The sequence below is a fragment of the Entelurus aequoreus genome, linkage group LG04 (assembly GCF_033978785.1).
Source record: "Entelurus aequoreus isolate RoL-2023_Sb linkage group LG04, RoL_Eaeq_v1.1, whole genome shotgun sequence".
Taxonomy (NCBI): domain Eukaryota; kingdom Metazoa; phylum Chordata; class Actinopteri; order Syngnathiformes; family Syngnathidae; genus Entelurus; species Entelurus aequoreus.
Window position 1 is genome coordinate 43,870,297 of NC_084734.1, and position 20,510 is coordinate 43,890,806.

General features: G+C 39.4%; 1 protein-coding gene across 2 annotated transcripts in view; it reads right to left on the bottom strand.

Annotated features, from left to right (window-relative positions):
* LOC133648655 (kelch-like protein 29) overlaps positions 1–20,510 on the bottom strand; it is a 575,830-nt gene that overhangs the window by 493,984 nt on the left and 61,336 nt on the right. Inside the window, exon 1 of one of the 2 annotated variants that reach the window (XM_062044946.1) lies at positions 16,456–16,529. The exons of the other annotated variant lie outside the window; for it this stretch is intronic. The gene's annotated coding sequence lies outside the window, so the exon portion shown is untranslated. Of the gene's footprint in view, positions 1–16,455; positions 16,530–20,510 lie in introns of those variants that run through there. 2 annotated transcript variants of the gene reach the window in all.

Below are 20,510 nucleotides of genomic sequence, written 5' to 3' on the forward strand. Positions count from 1 at the left end.
ATAATTACAAAAGTACACTTCATTCATTAACGGTGTTACAAAAAAGATCAGTTAGAATAATACATAATGTTGGATATAGAGAACATACAAATCCTTTATTTATTGAATCAAAGATACTGAAATTCCACGACATAGTGAATTTGCAAACAGCTAAAATTATGCACAAAGCAAACAATAACCTGCTACCCAAGAATATACAACAATTATTCTCAACAAAAGAGGAGAAATATAATCTTAGAGAAAAATTTAATTTAAAACATTTGTACGCACGTACAACACTTAAGACCTTCAGTATATCAATATGTGGAATTAAATTATGGAATGGATTAAGCAAAGCAATCAAACAATGTACTAATATGATCCACTTCAAGAAACTCTTCAAACTTAAAGTGTTTACAAAGTACAAAGAAGAAGAACCATGACAAACATTCTCAATTTATTTCATCCATCCATTCATTCATTCTTAAAGTAATCTTACTTATCTCATCACATGAAATATGACTTACCTCACCAATTATTATTATTAAATTCTTACTATTATTTATTTATTTATTTATTTTTATTGTGATTACCTATGGAGTTATTGTGAATAAATTGAGAACAGGAAGTGAATAAAAAAGTTTCAGCAACTGTTATGTAAAGAAAAGGGGTAGAATTAAATAAGCTCTGCTTCTTCCTACTCCTTTTCGAACATGTTGAAAAGAGAAACTGGAAATTGTGATGTATCATGTTGTATGCTTGCATGTTCGAAATAAACTCAAACTCTAACTCTCTCTAACTCTAACTCTACTTATACTTATTAATACGATACTTTTTTTTTGCTGACATCTGACACCCAATAATAAGCATTATCATCTTAGTAAACGTTGCTTTTTCGATAGGTAGCTCTGATTCAATAGCTTATGTGTAAACTTTTTGGCTAACTACTGTAGCACTCTCAGACAGCTCTACGTAAAATAAATATCAATTCAAATGTCATTACGTCTGTTTTCTCTCATATGCCACGGGCCTTGAGCAAGAAAAGAGCCCACCCGCTCAATAAGCGCAAAATCTCAAAAGGTCTGATGCTTTCTCTCAAGGAAAAAAGATGCCTTTTTTTTTTTTTTGAGTCGTGCAAATGTCAAGACTTATTTTATAAAATCACAATGTAAGAAATTGGTGGTTACACTTGATCTGGAAGCTTAAATAGAGGCAGCACTTAGTGCTAAAATGAATGTTATAGTAGAGGTGCTTGTGTGATGGCTCGGATTTTGCAGGATCTAGGTGTGAAAGAAGCTAAAATTTAACGCTTATGCTCAAATGTAAGACAATGTTTTTTCTCTACGAAAGAAAGAGGCTACCTTATACTTAGATGTTTGAGGGGTTATATCTATACGTGCAAATCAACTGCTAGCGCCAAACAACTTATTATCCCCAAGAGAGTCGTAGTTTTTCTTAAAGGCGAACTGCAATTTTGGGGGAATTTTGCCTTTATCGTTTACAGTCAATATGGAAGAGGGTCTCACTTCATCAGCCTCCACGTGGCGAGACCCGGAAACTGGAAACAATTCAATGACTTCTAGGCTAATGACGAAAACACGGCGACGTTCCCGGGGTAGTAAAAGGAAAGACCCTTGGCCCCGGAAGCAAAGAGGTGATAAACCTAAAGATGTTCCCTGCGGCCTATCATAGACCAGTGGTTCTTAACCTTGTAGGCGGTACCGAACCCCACCAGTTTCATATGTTTATTCACCGAACCCTTCTTAGTGAAAAATAAATAAAAAAAATTCTAAATTTAATCTTAATTTATAAATATTAACCATGAAATGATGTTATTATATTAAAGAAATACTAATAAAGATATATTTTACAGACAGAAAGTTACAGGAATGTACACATGATCCCATGTTTACATCTCATTGTGCAACATGTGAATGTTTAAGTGGGAACTAAATGCGATATCTGAAAGGGGTACAAATTATTTCCAAAGCAGGACCCCCACCCAGACATACAATACTAGTACACAGCTCCTGAAAAAACAATATGTTTTGTTATTGTCATTGTAAGTGGGCCAAAACACTTATATTAGAAAATAATCTCATGGAAATGACTGCTGTCATTTGATTATAATAATAAAACATTTAACTTGTTATTAAGTCAGGTTTGGGACAGGTGTACTGCTGGTGTGGCCACAGTGCATGTGCACGTCTGATGTTGCTCACATGTGCTCCCCTGAATGCTCAAGGAGTTTTTGCATTTGCTCACGCATATGCAAAATTAGAGGGAACATTGTTTGGGGGTATCCATAATACGCCAAAAGGGAAAAGTTGTTATTTACACGATGAGTCGGGTGTGTCTTGACCTCGCGACGGAGGTTCCGCCGAACCCCTGAGGCCGACTCACCGAACCCAGGTTAAGAACCACTGGCTTAGACGCAAGCAAGATCTGCGTCGCTGGCCATCAGGCATAAAGCCCTTGTCATCCTACTACAGAAAACACACTGCACAAGTTCAGACTGGCTAGTGATTCCAAATTTTATACTAGCTTGACCGATCCTAAGCAGGAAGCATGGCCTTGCCACGTTTGTCCATAAGAAGCTTAGATTGTCGATTAATCTTCAAGTGGATCGGCAATTGAGTGGTTATGCATGGACATTGATAGCGTAAAAATTGTCAACGTCCACAAGCGACCGACCAGATGACTAAGACCAGCAGCCATCCCGGTGTTTCCACATCCCATTATCTATGCTGGCGACTTCAATTGCCAGCACACACACTGGGGCTACAGTTTCACCAATCCAGACGGGGAATGTTTGGTTGACTGGGCAACCAAGAGCACCCTTGTATTGTTACATAACCCCAAGGATGCTCATAGCTTCTTCTCTGATTGCTGGAACACCAGAACTAATCCAGACTTGGCTTTCGCAAGCACTGGTCTAAATAGCTGTCACTTGGAAAGACGTGTGTTAGAGAAGTTTCCAAGGTCCCAACAACGACCCTCACTTGTAACGGCCTCAAGAACTACGGTCCCAGTCCCAAGCGAGCCACATAAGCGTGCCAATTGGGAACTTTATAGCCTCATCACAAACAAGCTTGCCCAGGACTTGCCATCTCCTGATACTAGCTATGTTAATGAGGCATACCAGAACTTTTAAAGTTAAAAAGTTCAATTTAATCAATCAATCAATCAATGTTTATTTATATAGCCCTAAATCACAAGTGTCTCAAAGGGCTGCACAAGTCACAACGACATCCGCGGTACAGAGCCCACATAAGGGCAAGGAAAAACTCACAACCCCAATGGGACGTCGTCAAAAGTTAAAGTACCAATGATTGTCACACACACACAAGGTGCGGCGAAATTATTCTCTGCATTTTACTCATCACCCTTGATCACCCCCTGGGAGGTGAGGGGAGCAGAGAGCAGCAGCGGTGGCCGCGCCCGGGAATCATTTTTGGTGATTTAACCCCCAATTCCAACCCTTGATGCTGAGTGTCAAGCAGGGAGGTAATGGGTCCTTGTTATGCCATCCTAACAGCAGCTAAGGGATCAATCCCACGCGGTCGAAGAAATAACTACAGACCATGCTCGGATGCTGAGTGTTAGAGCCACTGCTGCACTGCTGCTTCTGCACTGCATGCTCGACTTGATGAAAAGTGAAAAAAACGTTGGTCAGAGGCTGTCAACACCATCAACTTCACGCACTCCAGCCGGTTGGCAAGGAATACAGTCAACAACCTGACTGGCAGATCCAGATGATTGCATCGCCAATGCCCCATCTCTGCGAACTCTATTGCATTGCAATTGGTAAAGAATGGGGTCTGTGGAACAAAAGATCGCAAATCAACCAAACTTGTGAACGAGGAGGTGGCTGAACTCTGGAGGATCCCTACACCCTCTGGTGAAACAATCTGAAGATTTTATTCCAGAGGAGTTTGCCAGTGCCCTCCAGTTGCTTAAGTCTGGAAAAGCTCCTGGTTCCAAAGTCCTAGCTAAACAAGTTCCTATCTTCCTGCATGCGCACACTCAAGCTTCCAAAAATCTGAAGAAGAGTAGTGGTCGCCATCCCAAAGCCGATGAAGCCACCAGAGGATCCAAAGACTTATAAACCTCTCTCTCTTTTATGTATCCCTTTCAAAATCCTGGAGACTGATCTACGCTCGTGTCGAATCGATTATCGATCCACTGCTCCGTCAAGAGCAAGCTGGATTTCGGCGCCAAAGATCCTCCGTGGCTCAAGTTACTCTCCTGACTCAAGAAATTGAGCACAGCTTCTCGGCTACGAATAAAGTAGGTGCTATGTTTGTTGATCTTACAGCAATCTACGATGCCATTTGGCACCGTGGCCTTACCTGCAAGCTTTTGCGTCTACTGCCGGACAGGCACATGGTCTCTTTGATCATGGAACTTGTCCAAAACCGCAGTTTCAGCCTTACCACTGGTGAAGGCCCAAAAAGCAGGTTGCGACGTCTGAGAAATGGCGTCCCTCAGGGATCAGTCCTGGCTCCCCTCTTATTTCACATCTACACATATGAAAAAACTGGCAGGAGTTAGAGGGGTCTCTTACCCAGGACATGGCGACCTTGTCCACTTATTTCCAGAAATTGAAGTTGAAGCTCAGTGTAACCAAAACGGTGACAGCAGCCTTCCACCTTTACAACAGGGAGGCACAACGTGAGCTTAACATCACTGTTGATGGACGTCCTCTATAACCTGACTCTCGCCAGATCCTTGTAGTTCGCTGAGCTTCACACAAGGATCTGGGACTTCTCAATAGGAGATGTATTTCAGAAGGCGGGGCCTTGTAAAAAAATCATTGTATGTGATTGATAAACCACTTGTCCGTTATCTTGAATCACGTGCTACTTCAACCACTCACATCGAAATCAACCCGTGACGCTGATGAGAGCTACGCTGGGAAATCCAAAACAGAACAGCCGACATATTGGATAACGACAGAGCGAAAAGTTAGGGGACTTTTATTGAAACAACGCAGCAATGTCAGTAGACGATCGATGTCAATTGTGCAAAGAAAATATGTCAGCACACGACTCCTCGCTGCGTGCCGCCATTGTTGTTTGAATCAAACAGTTGCTTCGGCACTACGTCACATCTATGAAATCCCACCCAGCGATCCCGATTGGTTAATTATTTTTTGCTATCTTGAAGAAGTTTGCATTGCCTTCGAGCCCAGATCCTTGTGTGGAGCTCAGCGAACTACAAGGATCTGTCGAGAGTCACGTTACGTCCTCTACCCTTTTCTGCCGAACCTATGTATATATGTCTGCATTAAGTTGTACAGCACTCACATTTCGCCGACACCTGGAATCGCTGCGCAAAAAGCTAACACGCATTGGGCTTTTGAGACGACTGGCTGGATCTAGCTGGGGTGCTGGCGGTGTTACACTTTGTACAGCCACCCTTGCCTTGGTTCACTCTGCCGCTGAGTACTGCACACCTGCTTGGTGTTGTAGTGCGCACACTAGTCTCATAGATATGCCGATTAACGACGCTTTGCGTTTCGTGACTGGATGCCTGCGTCACACACCAATGGACAATCTTTCCATCTTAGTAGGTATTCAACAACCTGAGCTTCGTCGCAAGAGAGCCACACTGTCTCTAGCACGCCAAGCATTGGAGCCTGGGCACCTTCATGACCTGCTTCTGTCTCCTTTTGTTAGAGGACACCGGCAGCTTAAATCAAGACACCCATTTGTCCCAGCTGCATTGGAATTGCTAAATGACTTTAACCAGTCAAACGGCAGTGTAGCAAACTGGGCAGACTACAAATGGAACATGGAATGGTGGGAAAACTCTTCCAGACTCCATGATTACATCCCTGAGGCCAGTACATCACCACCGGGAACATCCTTTCCCAGGCCTGCTTGGGTCAGGCTTGATTGCCTTTGCACTGGCGTCGGCCTCTTCCGCTCAACTATGTGCAAATGGGGGTATGGCTTCATCTGCGGCATGTGAGTGGTGCAGAGGAGCAGACTGCAGACCACATCATAACATCCTGTCCCATGTACCGCCATCCTAATGGGAATCGTGGTCTGGCAGCTGTGGACAAGAGCTTGGTCAGTTGGCTGTTAAACACCTGCCCAGCTGTATAGTAGTTCCACCTTCAATTAACATCTTCATCCAAATGAAGAAGAAGAAGATTATGAAAGACAAAACGGAGAATGTCTTTTTTTTTAATGCATTCCAAATCGTAAATAAAAGTCCACTTACAGCGTCCTCTAATTTGCCCATAAAACCCAATATAAAAAACATCCAAAAGCCACAACAATATTCCATTTACATTTTGTGACTTCAATATTATTATAGTATAGTGGTATTGTTATTATAAGCGCTAACACAGACAAACTATTTATAGCGGCAACGTGATCACCAGTTTATGCTGCTGTGTTGATATCGACTGATGAGCTGCTTCCTCGTTTCCTTGTTCGTCCTACTTTATTGTAGATCATACATCATGTCTCTCACCTGGATAGTAGGACGAGGACGTATTCCGACTATTTGGTACACTTTGAAAGCCAATTTAGACCCAGAAATGGCGAGAATGACACGAAAAGACGCTTGGATCCACCCACCTTTTCAATCAGTGATGAAGAAAAAAAACTAAAACGTAGTGATGCGTTTTTTAAATGAATGCCCCTCGTATGCTTAATTGTAAATATGTAAATATTAAATGTGTATTAAAAATGTGCCCGTTACTACATTACATATATACAGTTGTGGTCAAAAGTTTACATACACTTGTAAAGAACATAATGTCATGGCTGCCTTGAGTTTCCAATAATTTCTACAACTCTTATTTTTTTGTGATAGAGTGATTGGAGCACATACTTGTTGGTCACAAAAAACATTCATGAAGTATTGTTCTTTTATGAATTTATTATGGGTCTACTGAAAATGTGACCAAATCCACATCCATCCACAAGCTTCTGGTTGAATTTTTGACCACTCCTCTTGACAAAAATTGATGCAGTTCAGCTAAATTTGTTGGTTTTCTGACATGGACTAGTTTCTTTAGCATTGTCCACATGTTTAAGTCAGGACTTGGGAAGGCCATTCTAAAACCTTAATTCTAACCTGATTTAGCCATTCCTTTACCACTTTTGACGTGTGTTTGGGGTCATTGTCCTGTTGGAACACCCAACTGCGCCCAAGACCCAACCTCCGGGCTAATGATTTTAGGTTGTCCTGAAGAATTTGGAGGTAATCCTCCTTTTTCATTGTTCCATTTACTCTCTGTAAAGCACCAGTTCCATTGGCAGCAAAACAGGCCTAGAGCATAATACTACCACCACCATGCTTGACGGTAGGTTGGTGTTCCTGGGATTAAAGGCCTCACCTTTTCTCCTCCAAACATATTGCTGGGTAATGTGGCCAAACAGCAACATTTTTGTTTAATCTGACATCCCATTGAGAAAGATAAGACCTTCTGGAGGAAAGTTCTGTGGTCAGATGAAACAAAACCGTGCTAAGATTTGTTACGGGTGGTTACGGAATGGAAATAACTATTGTTGACCGTTTTTGAATGCATGTTTAAAGTGATTTAGAGGTAGAATTGATTCCTTCCATTAGCTGCATTGCTAGCCACCTAAAACGAGCCGATTTTTATATGTTAGAAAGCGGGAAAAAAACAAAAACATTTTGTCTTCTTGTCTCTCAATTATTGTGAACAATAGGCAATATTCCAAAAAAGTGCAGTTCCCCTTTAAGGTCACTCCAAGATGTGACACATGGTTTCCTTTTTCGTCACATGGTTTTCTGTTTCACACGTCACTTCCTGTTTTGGAGTTTGCGCGCGTCTGGCTGGCTGTTTTCGATGTGGGGCTGTCGAGTTTGGCGATCGCCTTGTGCAAAGCCAGCACATCTTTTTGTACTGTTTTTGGCTTCGCTGTGTCACTGTGCCGTGACACTTTGCAGTTTGTGTCGATCTGTGCTGCGGGCTAGCACACCGAAGCCGGCTAGCATTAGCAGCCTGAGATACAGAGGTGGGATTTTTTTCTTGTGTTGCTGGATGTGTCGGCAGAGAGACCATCGTAATGCCTGCACCGAGGAAAAGCCCGTCATCGGAGGAGTTCGAAGAGATGAGGCTCACACTCCACTCCCTATGCTGCTCCTGCTGTAAGAACACAGCAGGAGCAGCTCTTGGGCCTGCTGGAGGAGGTAAAACAACTATGCCTCCAGAACGTGGAAAAAGACTGGCGCATTGTGGACTTGGAGCGGCAAGTGGATGAGCTGGAGCAATACTCCCGCATGAGTGATGTGGTCATCACCGGGATCAAGATCAAACCGCGCTCTTACGTGCGTGCGGTGGCCGCGGACAACGGGGAGCCCAGCGTGCAGGAGATACAGTCGGTGGAACAGCAGGTGGCTTCCTATCTCCAGAGCAGGGGAATAGATATGGACCTGGAGCACATCGAGGCTTGTCACCCACTTCCCATGAAGAACCAGAGACCACCAGCTGTCATCATGAGATTCGCAAACAGGAAAAAGAAAATCGCACTATTAAGGCAAGGATGCAAACTCAAAGGTACAGATGTTTTCATAAATGAACATTTGACCAGGAAAAATGCTGACATCGCAAGGATCGCACGACAACTCAAATGGCAAAGCAAGATTCAACAAACCTGGGTAACGAACTGTAAGATCTTCATCAAATTAAATGGAATGCCGGAGGAAGCAAAAGTCTTGGTGATAAGGAACATAGAAGATCTTGATAAGTATTGACATTGATGCAGTACTTGGTATCAATGTAGCTTTGTGACCTTTACATCATCTCAATGCTACCCACACCAAGAACACAGACCACACCAAATATTGATATGGACATGTTACAGAAGATCCTACAACATCAACAAAAAGAACTGGACATTTGTGAGTATCAAGAGCACGCCACAACAGAGACTGATATGGAGATAGACCCTGATAATAATTTTGAATGTATGTTTTTTTTTTGTCATAAAAAAATACAATCATGTGTGCTTACGGACTGTATCCCTGCAGACTGTATTGATCTATATTGATATATAATGTAGGAAACAGAAATATTAATAACAGAAAGAAAAAACCCTTTTGTGTGAATGAGTGTGAATGAGTGTAAATGGGGGAGGGAGGTTTTTTGGGTTGGTGCACTAATTGTAAATGTGCACTAATTGTAAGTGTGTTTTTTATGTTGATTTAATAAAAAAAAATTAAAAAAAATGTATTTATTTTATTTTATTTATTTTTAATTTCTTGTGCGGCCTGGTACCAATCGATCCACGGACCGGTACCGGGCCGTGGCCCGGTGGTTGGGGTCCACTGCCCTAAACAATAGTTTAGCAGTTCAGGATTGGACTTCAGTATACAGAGAACCAAATGTGGACAGTGCTTATTGTAATTTTTTAGACATCTTTACTTCCCTGCACAATAAACATTGCCCCGTGAAAGAATATTTTATAAAAGGAAAAAATAAAAATAGCCCTTGGATCACAAAAGGGATAATTAATGCCTGTAAAAAGAAAAACAATCTCTACAAACTTTTCATCAAAATAAAAACAAAAGAAGTCGAACAACGATACAAGAAGTACAAAAATAAACTAACTGATATTATAAGAACAAGCAAACGGTTATATTATCAAAAAAAAAACCTTATGAAAACAAAAACAATATAAAAGGAACTTGGGATGTTTTGAATAGTCTAATCAGACAAGGATATTCAAAGTTGACATATCCTGATTATTTTATTGATGAAAACGGTGAAGATTATAATATGAGTAATGTAGTGAATAAGTTCAATAGTTTTATTGTAAATGTTGGTCCTAAATTGGCTGTTGATATCCCAGACAATGGAGTTACAAAATCAACTATTGAACAGAATTATTCGTCATTCTTCCTCTCAGCTACAAATGAGCAGGAAAAGACAAACATTGTGCGGAAGTGTAAAAGTAAGTGTTCCACTGACTGCCATGATATCAACATGATATTGGTTCAAAAAGTTATACTGAATATTGTAAAACCTTTAACTTATATATGTAACCTATCATTCCAGACTGGCTGCTTTCCAAGTCAAATGAAAATCGCTAAGGTAACTACGCTCTTCAAAAGTGACAGCAAACACGCTTTCACCAATTACAGACCAATCTCTCTTTTGCCTCAGTTCTCAAAAATCTTAGAGAAACTATTTAACTCTCGACTTGAATCTTTTCTTGAGAAGCATCATATAATCAATGACGGTCAGTATGGCTTTAGGTCCAAACGAACAACCTCAATGGCGATAACTGAAGCCATTGAAGAAATTACTAATGCACTGGAGCATAAAAGATATGCAGTTGGTATATTTATTGATCCAAAGAAAGCCTTTGATACCATTAATCATTCAATTCTACTAGATAAAATGGGAAGATATGGAATTAGGGGGCCGGCTGGTGACTGGTTAAAAAGTTATTTGTTATTATTTATTTAGTTATTTGTCAGGGAGGGTACAGTTTGTTAAAATGGGTACATTTGTATCTGATACTCTTGGCATTGCTTGTGGTGTCCCTCAAGGGTCCGTGTTGGGGCCAAAACTGTTTAATGTATATATTAATGATATGTTTAATACATCCAAAGTACTGAAATTTATACTATTTGCAGACGACACAAATATATTCTACAGTAGTGATGACTATAATGAGCTCATAAATACAGTAAACACAGAACTAAACATAGTAAAAAAAATTGATGGACACAAATAAATTATCTTTGAATATAAATAAAACTAAGATAGTGATGTTTGGAAATAACTTCTGAACAGAAAATAAGTATTGATGGTACCCAAATTTATATCGTAAATGAGAATACATTTTTGGGAGTAATAATTGATAGTAAACTATCATGGAAACCTCATGTCAGACACATTAAAACAAAAATATCCAAAAGCCTCTCAATTATAAACAAAGCAAAACTATACCTCAATGAAAATGCACTCCGTACTCTATACTGCACCTTGGTACTCCATACCTTACATACTGTGTTGAAGTATGGGGGAATACTTACCACAACACAATTCATCATCCGATCATATTACAGAAAAGAGCAGTGCGGATCATTCACAACGTTGGTTATTTACAACATACTCATAATCTGTTAATGCAATCAAAGTTGCTCAAATTTGATGACCTTGTTAAATATAATACATTAATAATCTTATATAAAGCATTTAACAAATTATTGTCGCCTAATCTACAATGTTTTTTTTATAAGACGAGTGCAGGCTCATAACTTGAGAGGCTTTCTTATTGCCGAGAGCTCAAACCACTCGTAAACGTTTTTGTTTGTCTGTATGCGGAGTGAAACTATGGAACAAACTGGACTTACAACACAAGCAATGCCAAACTATTAATCGATATAAACTATTATACAAACATGGGGTCTGGTTCAAATATAGAGATGAGGGTCTTTAATTTGACCTGCTGTTGTACTCTGTCTCAAAGTGTTAACATGTGCTCAATGTTTCCTTACCATTATTGCTATGTTGTCTATTACCATTGTTGGTATATTCATTATTCCTACATTGTTGATACAAATTATTGTCACAGTGTAATAATTATTGTTACCTGTGGTAATGCCACTATGATACAACATCTGTATTATAATCCTTGTACAAAGTAAGAATGAAACTCATGTGAATAATGACTGAATGGAGAACTGGGGGTGGGATTAAATAAATTATCTTCTTCCCACTCCCTTACAGGCAAAACTGGACAATCATGCATTACATACTATACATTACATTTTGCACTATATCAATTAATATTATTTTGTGTTGTCAACTTTGTACTTTTTTATGTCATTGCCTGAAATAAATAAATACATTTAAAAAAAGAAAAAAAATAATGTGCCAATTCCGATACCCATCATTCATGAGTGAGTTCGGCTGATACCAATACCGATCACGTGTTTACTGTAATTTTTTTACGTATTTATGGTAAGTGCTATTGACAGTGGAATATCAACACAATATTTAAAGTAGTTCCTTACTTCCTTTTATTGCATACAATTGTTTGATCAAAACAAAATCAATAGTACACAATCAGTAAACTAAAGCAAAAACTACTATCTACTGGTTGGGTTTGCGTGAAATTGCACAATTAAATCCTGGAGGACTGAATAATACTGAAAAAAGTTCTATTGGTGCTCTATGAAAATATTAAATATAACAACAGGAATCCTACTTCTCATGAATTAATTTACAATGGTCAGGCCTGGAACCAATTAGACGTGATAAAGAAAGGATGATTGTATTTATTCTTTACATATTTCTGAAAAACAGCCCTTATGAAAAACAAATGCTGGATGCTGGCTCTCAGGAAGACAGTTTGTGATTGTGTCCTTTCTTTGTCTAAAATCTGGTGTTTAAAAGTTGTCATGAAATCAGAGTTGTTTTATATTTGCGTCAATACGGTGTTTTGCAAAAGCGGCTGGCTATGATGAAAGCCTCACTGCTGGAGGTAATGAAGGCATCCACAGAGCAGCAGCAGCATCACTGTCATGTTCTGGCATCCACTGTGTATTCCCTTGCTTGCATACTGACGAAGACGCCACTCTATGAGAAATCATCTTCAGAATCTGACTCACAAATGTTTCTTCCGCCAGTGCTCATGCCAGCGTCCTCCTGTTGGACCGCGTTGGCATTTACATCCCAACGAGGCAGCAGATGGTCCAAGGCAACATAAGAACACCAGCCCAGCCCTGCCCAGCCCAGCATGTGTGCCAAGCGCCTGCGTACTTCTGGGCAACACAAAGTCAAACACGTCCACTTCCAAGGAGGTAAAGCTCCTAGATGACAAACATCAACCAAGGCTGAGACTCGCAGAAAACTAGCACAGCTGACAGCCAAGAGGACTTGTTGGACCTATCACGGACAAGAAGGTCAGTTTGGCGACACAAACATTCAACTGGACTCACAAGACCCTTGATAAGGTACACCCCCCCCAGGTCTACCGATGCAACAACAAATATAACTACCGTAATTTCCGGACTATAAGCCGCTACTTTTTCCCCTCGTTCTGGTCCCTGCGGCTTATACAAGGGTGCGGCTTATATACGGCCTGTTCTTCTCCGACACCGATGAAGAGGATTTGGGTGGTTTTAGTACGCAGGAGGAAGACGATGACACAATGATTAAAGACTGACTTTTCATATACCGGTAGGCTGGTTATTTTGATAACGTACAGGCGAGCACTTTGTATTACTTTGCAGCGTTGTATTATTTGTACTCTGCACGAATGCTGTTCGCCATGTCAAAGATGTGAAAGTTTTGATTGAATGATTGAAAGATTTATTGTTAATAAATGGGACGCTTTGCGTTCCCAAACAGTCATCTCTGTCCCGACAATCCCCTCCGTGGTAGCAGGAACCCCTATATACTACGCTAATTACACATCAAAACCCTGCGGCTTATACAAGGGTGCGGCTTATATATGGAGCAATCTGTATTTTCCCCTAAATTTAGCTGGTGCGGCTTATAGTCAGGTGCGGCTTATAGTCCGGAAATTACGGTATGTATAAGAACGTTCAGACATTACAACAAGTGTGCTGCATTTCTGTATTTGTTAAGATTTATTTTTACCGTAGTACTTGTGAATATTTAGATTTTTAATATTATCATTATGCAAATAAATTACCAGTAACTTTTGGAGGGCTTCAACATCCACTGAAATGCACCAAATATTGCAGGAGCACTTATTCTGGTAAACATTTACATTTTTTAGGGGAGCAAAAAAATGTTTTCAACCCAATACCGATATAGATAAATTCCTGCTACTCCAGACCGATACCAATAACATATAACATGTTTATATCTACCGTATTTTTCGGATTATAAGTCGCAGTTTTTTATCATAGTTTGGTCGTGGGTGCGACATATACTCCGGAGAGACTTGTGTGTGAAATTATTAACACATTACCGTAAAATATCAAATAATATTATTTATCTCATTCGCGTAAGAGACGAAGCAAATGGCAGCAATCGTCACTCACACGTCAACCAATAAGAATTCGGCGGGGAAGGGTCATGGCAGAAGTGCATTGTGGGTCCTGGGATGCTAACTGCTATATGCTATATGCTACTGCCGTAGCTATTAAAATGGGTTACTTCAATTATTATTTTCAACTGTTTGAAAATGTTGAAATTTATAAATAAAGGTTTATAAAAAAAAAAAAAAAAAAAAATTAAAGGGCCACACACACACATACGCTACTCTCATAACACATGACTAACTGCACATAAAGTTTCAGCGGCAAACAACAACAATGGCAGAGACAACAACGAACGCAAACACCCCTGGCCTCACATAAAATCGATGTTCACGCTTAAGACAACCAAAAAAACAGTTATGTAATGCATTGTCATATGTGTCTCCCCAAACAAGTGGACATTTCAGCTTACATGAACTCAACCTCAAATTTGAGGAAGCACATCGCGGTAAGTAACGTTAGTAGATATTTTGGCTGTCACCGTAGGCTGATGTTAGCTTCCCTGCTATGAATCACTGTCAAATGTACATCGTGTGGGGACATTTATTAACGCACTGCAGCCTCATGGACAGACAGACAGAGACACACACAAACGCACACACACACATTCACACATGCATACAAACACCAATCAGAAGTGCACAGTGTGTTCTCAGGTGCAGCCCACACCTATCAGAGTTTATGGTTTGCGTAACGGCGAACTTGTTTTTTTCCTCTGCCTACTGAGCCTATGGTGCTGTTAAGTTATTGTGGCTCAATTTGCCTTAATTTATTTTTATTTTTATGTATTATTATATAATATATTATTGTTTTAGTTGCTTAAGAGATATTCCTGGCTCTGAATTCGTTCTTTGCTATTTTTATGTTTTTGTGCATTATTTGTTGCCGTCATCATTAAACTAACAGGTTACATCAGTTACTCAGTACTTGAGTAGTTTTTTCACAACACGCTTTTTACTTCTACTCAAGTAAATATTTGGGTGACTACTCCTTACTTTTACTTGAGTAATAAAACCCTAAAGTAACAGTACTTTTACTTGAGTACAATTTTTGGCTACTCTACCCACCTCTGCCCATATGTGACCTGTATTGGATTTTTCATGGTATTGTGAACAGTGTAATTACAGATTTTTCAAAACCGACCCAGTGTGTAGATATAAATCGGATATGTATCGAATGTGACTGCAGTCTGAATGCTCCGGTCGCCTAATAGTGATACATGTCATAATTCTTCCCTAAAATAGATGGTTGCAAAATAAATAGTTGACAAATGAGCAGATACAGGCAAATATAAGATGGTTTTAGAATTCCTGTCAAAGTTCCACCACTCCTGTTTCCGACTGCTTGCCCTCACGCTCTTCTGACCAGACATCCAAGCAAACTGCTAGAGCCAAAATGCTTGACATCTTCCTTCTTAGTCGACTACGCGCAATAATTTGGTTCAGAAAATGTTGACTTTGACACCACGTGCAACAGATTTTTCAAATGATGGTACTGTTTGATTTTATGCGAATCAGTATCTGGTAGGATCGACAGACTTTGGTCAGTAGCTAATAAAGTAACGAATTTGGTATCTATCCCTAGGTGGTTCGATGTGTTGACGTGTGATGTTTTTTATTCCCTCCTCGCAGAATGTTTGCAGAACATTTGGTCCAAAATGTATTCATGTGAAACAGTGAAGAAGTGCCACACAATTGACACCATGTTTGTTTACAGTAAACTCAGGGATAGATTACAACAGGCATTTAGGCGAAAGGAGCACTTGATTTATTCACCCCAGCCCTCCTTCAGCACAGTACGGGTAATCTCACACCATTGGAGCATTTTTGTTTTGTTTTTTTATCGGAGCTATCTTTATTGGGTTTATCGGTATAATGTTACAATTCATCATATCAACCCAAAATGTATTCTGCATCTCCAGTTCTTCTATGTGGCCCCTAACCTAAAACTTCACAGGAAAATGTGTTTTTAATTGTCATCTAGTTGGCGCATACTTGCCAACCTTGAGACCTCCGAATTCGGGAGATTGGGGGTATGGGGGTGGGCGGGGCCGGGGCTAAGGGGGAGGAGTATATTTATAGCTAGAATTCACTGAAATTAAAGCATTTCTTATATATATATATATATATATATATATATATATATATATATATACAGTATATATATATATACAGTATATATATATATATATATATATATGTATATATATATATATATATATATATATATATATATACAGTATATATATATATATATATATATATATACAGTATATATATGTATATATATATATATATATATATATATATATATATATATATATATATATATATATATATATATATATATATATATATATATATATATATATATATATATAGTACAGTAAACCGTAATGAAAACCAAGTTGTTCTTCTAACTGTACTGTACTTGCTGCTTACTTTAAAAAAAAATAACACTTACCTTTCACTATTTGAGTAGCTTTTGTTCTGCCATTTGAGTACTGGCGAGCGATCTCTGAATCCGGGAACATATCCTTCACAGATTTTTTGAAAACATCCGCAAATGAGAACGGAATGTTGCTTGCAAGGTGGCCCATAATACTGGGCTGTGACCAGCCGTGTGCTTTTCTGAACGTTCATGAGTGACTATATCCATTCGGCCACCGTGTTATGGGTTATAGATAAACCTATGGATAACGGAGACATATATAATTGTCTCCTTTTCAGGTGAGAGGACACTAAAGGCAGTGCCTTTAAGGCACGCCCCCAATATTGTTTGTCCGGCTGGAAATTTTGGATAGGACAACTTGCCGTAGTTTTGAAGCAATGCATGATGGGAATCCGGATGTTGTGTGTCAGTGTATGAACGAGCCGGCTGGAATAAACACACGCTGAGAAATAGTTCCGTGCCTGCCTACTTTATGGGTTATAGATAAACCTATGGATAACGGAGACATATATAATAGTCTCCTTTTCAGGTGAGAGACGACGTTAAAGGCAGTGCCTTTAATGCACGCCCCCAATATAGTTGTCCGGCTGGAAATCGGTAGATTTTCGGGAGAATGGTTGTCCCGGGAAATTTTCGGGAGAGGCACTGAAAATCGGGAGTCTCCCGGAAAATTCGGGAGGGTTGGCAAGTTTGAGTTGACAACATCCTGGATCATGGACAATGATGTTTGTCCTAGCAAATAAAAGGACAGGCTTCCTTAATATCTAATTAATTCAATTAATTCAACTAATCCAATTAATTGCTTTTTATTTCATGTGTATTATCAAGTTGTTTAACTGCATTTTGTATTTAAAAGGGTGGTATTATGATTTAGATTTCTAAATTTAAACACTTCCTTGTGGTGGTCTACATAACATGTAATGGTGGGGGTTTTGTCAAAATTTTGCAAAGATTATGTTTCACAGACCATCCCCAGGCCGCTTTCTGACTGTCTTTTCAGGATGCGCCATTTTGCGGGCGGTCCTATTTACGTGCCTCCTCTTAGACTATGTCGTCTCCCTGCCAGCCATGTTGTAGGTTTTAGCGCTTCCATATGGAGTCTACTGACAGAAATAAGTTAGAACTATACACTGCTTGGTATTAGAAATGGCAAGGATACATATACATGTACGAGCCAGTCTGCCCAACAACAAAGAATAGAGAAAATAAGTAACTTAGTGACTACAACTATGTGCTAAAATGGAAACTCTTTGGGTAAAACTTCACTCAGTATATAGAGATATCCACTGACATAACTAAGCCAAAACACGTCACTAAAGTCTCACATTCCAAACGGCTCGACAAGAGCAAATATGAAAGAAAAAAAGATTGTTGAATAAATATCCCTGCTAAGCCTCTGTGGTTTGATTTCTACTTTTGGAGACTAATGGGGATTACTATACACAAAAACAGGTACCGACATGCAAGAAAGGTTGTTTTGCGCAATAGGACCCCTTTAATTGAATGTAACTGTGACTAATTTAATTTCAAATGTGGTATTTAAATTAACGCATCTAGTCTATTATTCTATATTATAAATGACGTACAGCTATGATCAGCTTGTTTTGCAACAGTAATTGAAGTAAAGGTCGATTCCGTTTACATTGTAAGCCACATTATTTGGGCCAAATTTCCAGGCAATCAATCATACTTCTGCCACACGAAGCCAGCAGTTTTTTTTCTGTTTTTATCCCACCCGATAGCCCTGAATATCAAGTTTGGTACAGATTCATCAAAGTGGATGTTTCGATTTCAGCGGCGACCGCAAAATACTTGGACGGAACACCCGACACAGTCCACCAAGTGGAGGCACAATACGACCATTTGAGAAATGAGACTTTATGAAAGCAAAAAGTCATTACCAGCAACAGCAGCCGCCGTCCAAAATAAATCGTATAGGGTTCTGATTGCGCTCCCAAAGCAAACACAGTCACACATCTGGACCGTCGCTCTCAACACTAAAGAAAAGAGGTCAGGATTATACAAGCACTGTGCCAATAGAAATCAGATTTGGAGTTGTAAAAGTCTTGCATGACTGGAGAACAGCACTAATGGGGAAAGTACACCTGCACCATCTAAGGAGCGGTTTCTTCCGTCAATTCTGATTTTACAAACAATTATGACTTTTGATTGACACAATTACTTTTGTTTACTTAACTTAGCGTGACAGCAAGCTGTTTTGTTATTTAGTGCACACAAAAGGCCTAATTATATGTTCATTCTGGTTTTCTGTGCGGTACAAAGGAGTATCATTAAGTGTATAGCGTGGGAATAGCAATATAGCAACACTTCTACTCTTTAAAAAAAAATACAGCGCAGACTTTGGCTAGCAATAGTGCCAAGGAGAAGCCAGAGCTTGAAATCCAAGAGCTGCTGCATGTTCTCCCCAGAGCAAAAATATTTGTGTCATCAGTAAAAACCACAAACTTCAATGTATCTGGTACTTTACAAATGTCATTGATGTACAGAATCAATAGTAGGGGGCAATACTGAACCCTGTGAGACACCACAGTAATGCAAAAGTTTTCATACTGTAAGGTGGTTACAGTGGTCCACAACTTTCCGAGCCAATCTTTCATATTCCCGCACCATTTTTAAGGTATCTTACTCAAAATGTTTAGAAACATGTCAATGGATGTCCTCATTCATCCAGGTCATTGTAGTCTCAGGGCATTAAATTGATCGCAACTGTTCACTTTGTCTTGTCTTAGAAGAAGGCTTCATCAGTACATGCTCATAGACTGAGATTGGTCAGATGTAGTCTAGATGCTGGTGCCAAAACTCAAACTATGTATCCTCCAACAAAAGGAGGGCGTGCCCAGTCAAGGATGGTTCCGCTCTACTGTAGTGGAAAAACAACAACTGTTATGTGGCCTAGTGGTTAGAGTGTCCGCCCTGAGATCGGTAGGTTGTGAGTTCAAACCCTGGCCGAGTCATACCAAAGACTATAAAAAAATAGGACCCATTACCTGCCTGCTTGGCACTCAGCATCAAGGGTTGGAATTGGGGGTTAAATCACCAAAAATGATTCCCGGGCACGGCCACCGCTGCTGCTCACTGCTCCCCTCACCTCCCAGGGGGTGATCAAGGGTGATGGGTCAAATGCAGAGAATAATTTCGCCACACCTAGTGTGTGTGTGACAATCATTGGTACTTTAACGTTAACTTTAAAAGAGCTATTGTTTGATCAAAAAGTAAAAATAGTACACAATAAACAAAAGTAAAAACTACTATCTACAACTCATCTCTAAAAAATACTTAAATCAACCCCATGTAAAAAAAATATATATATTTTGAACCTGCTCTTTAGTGCCACCCTAGTGGCTCCTTGGAGCTTTTTCAAAAATGTATGTAAGTTAGAAATGCCACTGTTTATTTTAAACATGCTTCACTGAGTAGAGCCAATTCCAGCTGCATTCGGGCGGAAAGCAGGGCTAGACAAGTTGCCACCTCCTAAACCATCACACTGAAAAGATATTTGAAGCCAGCGAAGCCAAACATCAGTTTGTGAGGTATTTACAATATTAAAAGTTCAATTGTTAGTTTACTTTTCTGAGAAACATTTTTCAGACTGATATAAAAAATGAGAGGCCAGCATGTAGAGGATACTGCTTGTCAGATAGTAAGAGTAGAAAGACACTATATTATTGTTACACTGGATGTTTACATTGTTACTTTAAAAACATCAACTGTAATTATTCTTTTACATATTTGCTTGAAACAGTAAATGTTCCTGCACAATTATTTGCACTTAAAATTGTTTATAGTGGAAAAAAAAAAAGGATTAGAACATTTTCGCATTATGTTTGTGTTCAATTACAGTAAGTGTGTTTATCCTTCCACTTCATTTTACATACTGTGGCATTTTTACATGGATGTATACATGACTTTAAACCATAACCAACTATGCGTCACTATAGTTCTTGTCTCAAAGAAAGGTCTACTGTCACAACCTGACACATCACGCCATAACTTATTTAGATTTTTTTTGTGTTTTCCTGTGTGTGGTGTTTTAGTTATTGTCTTGC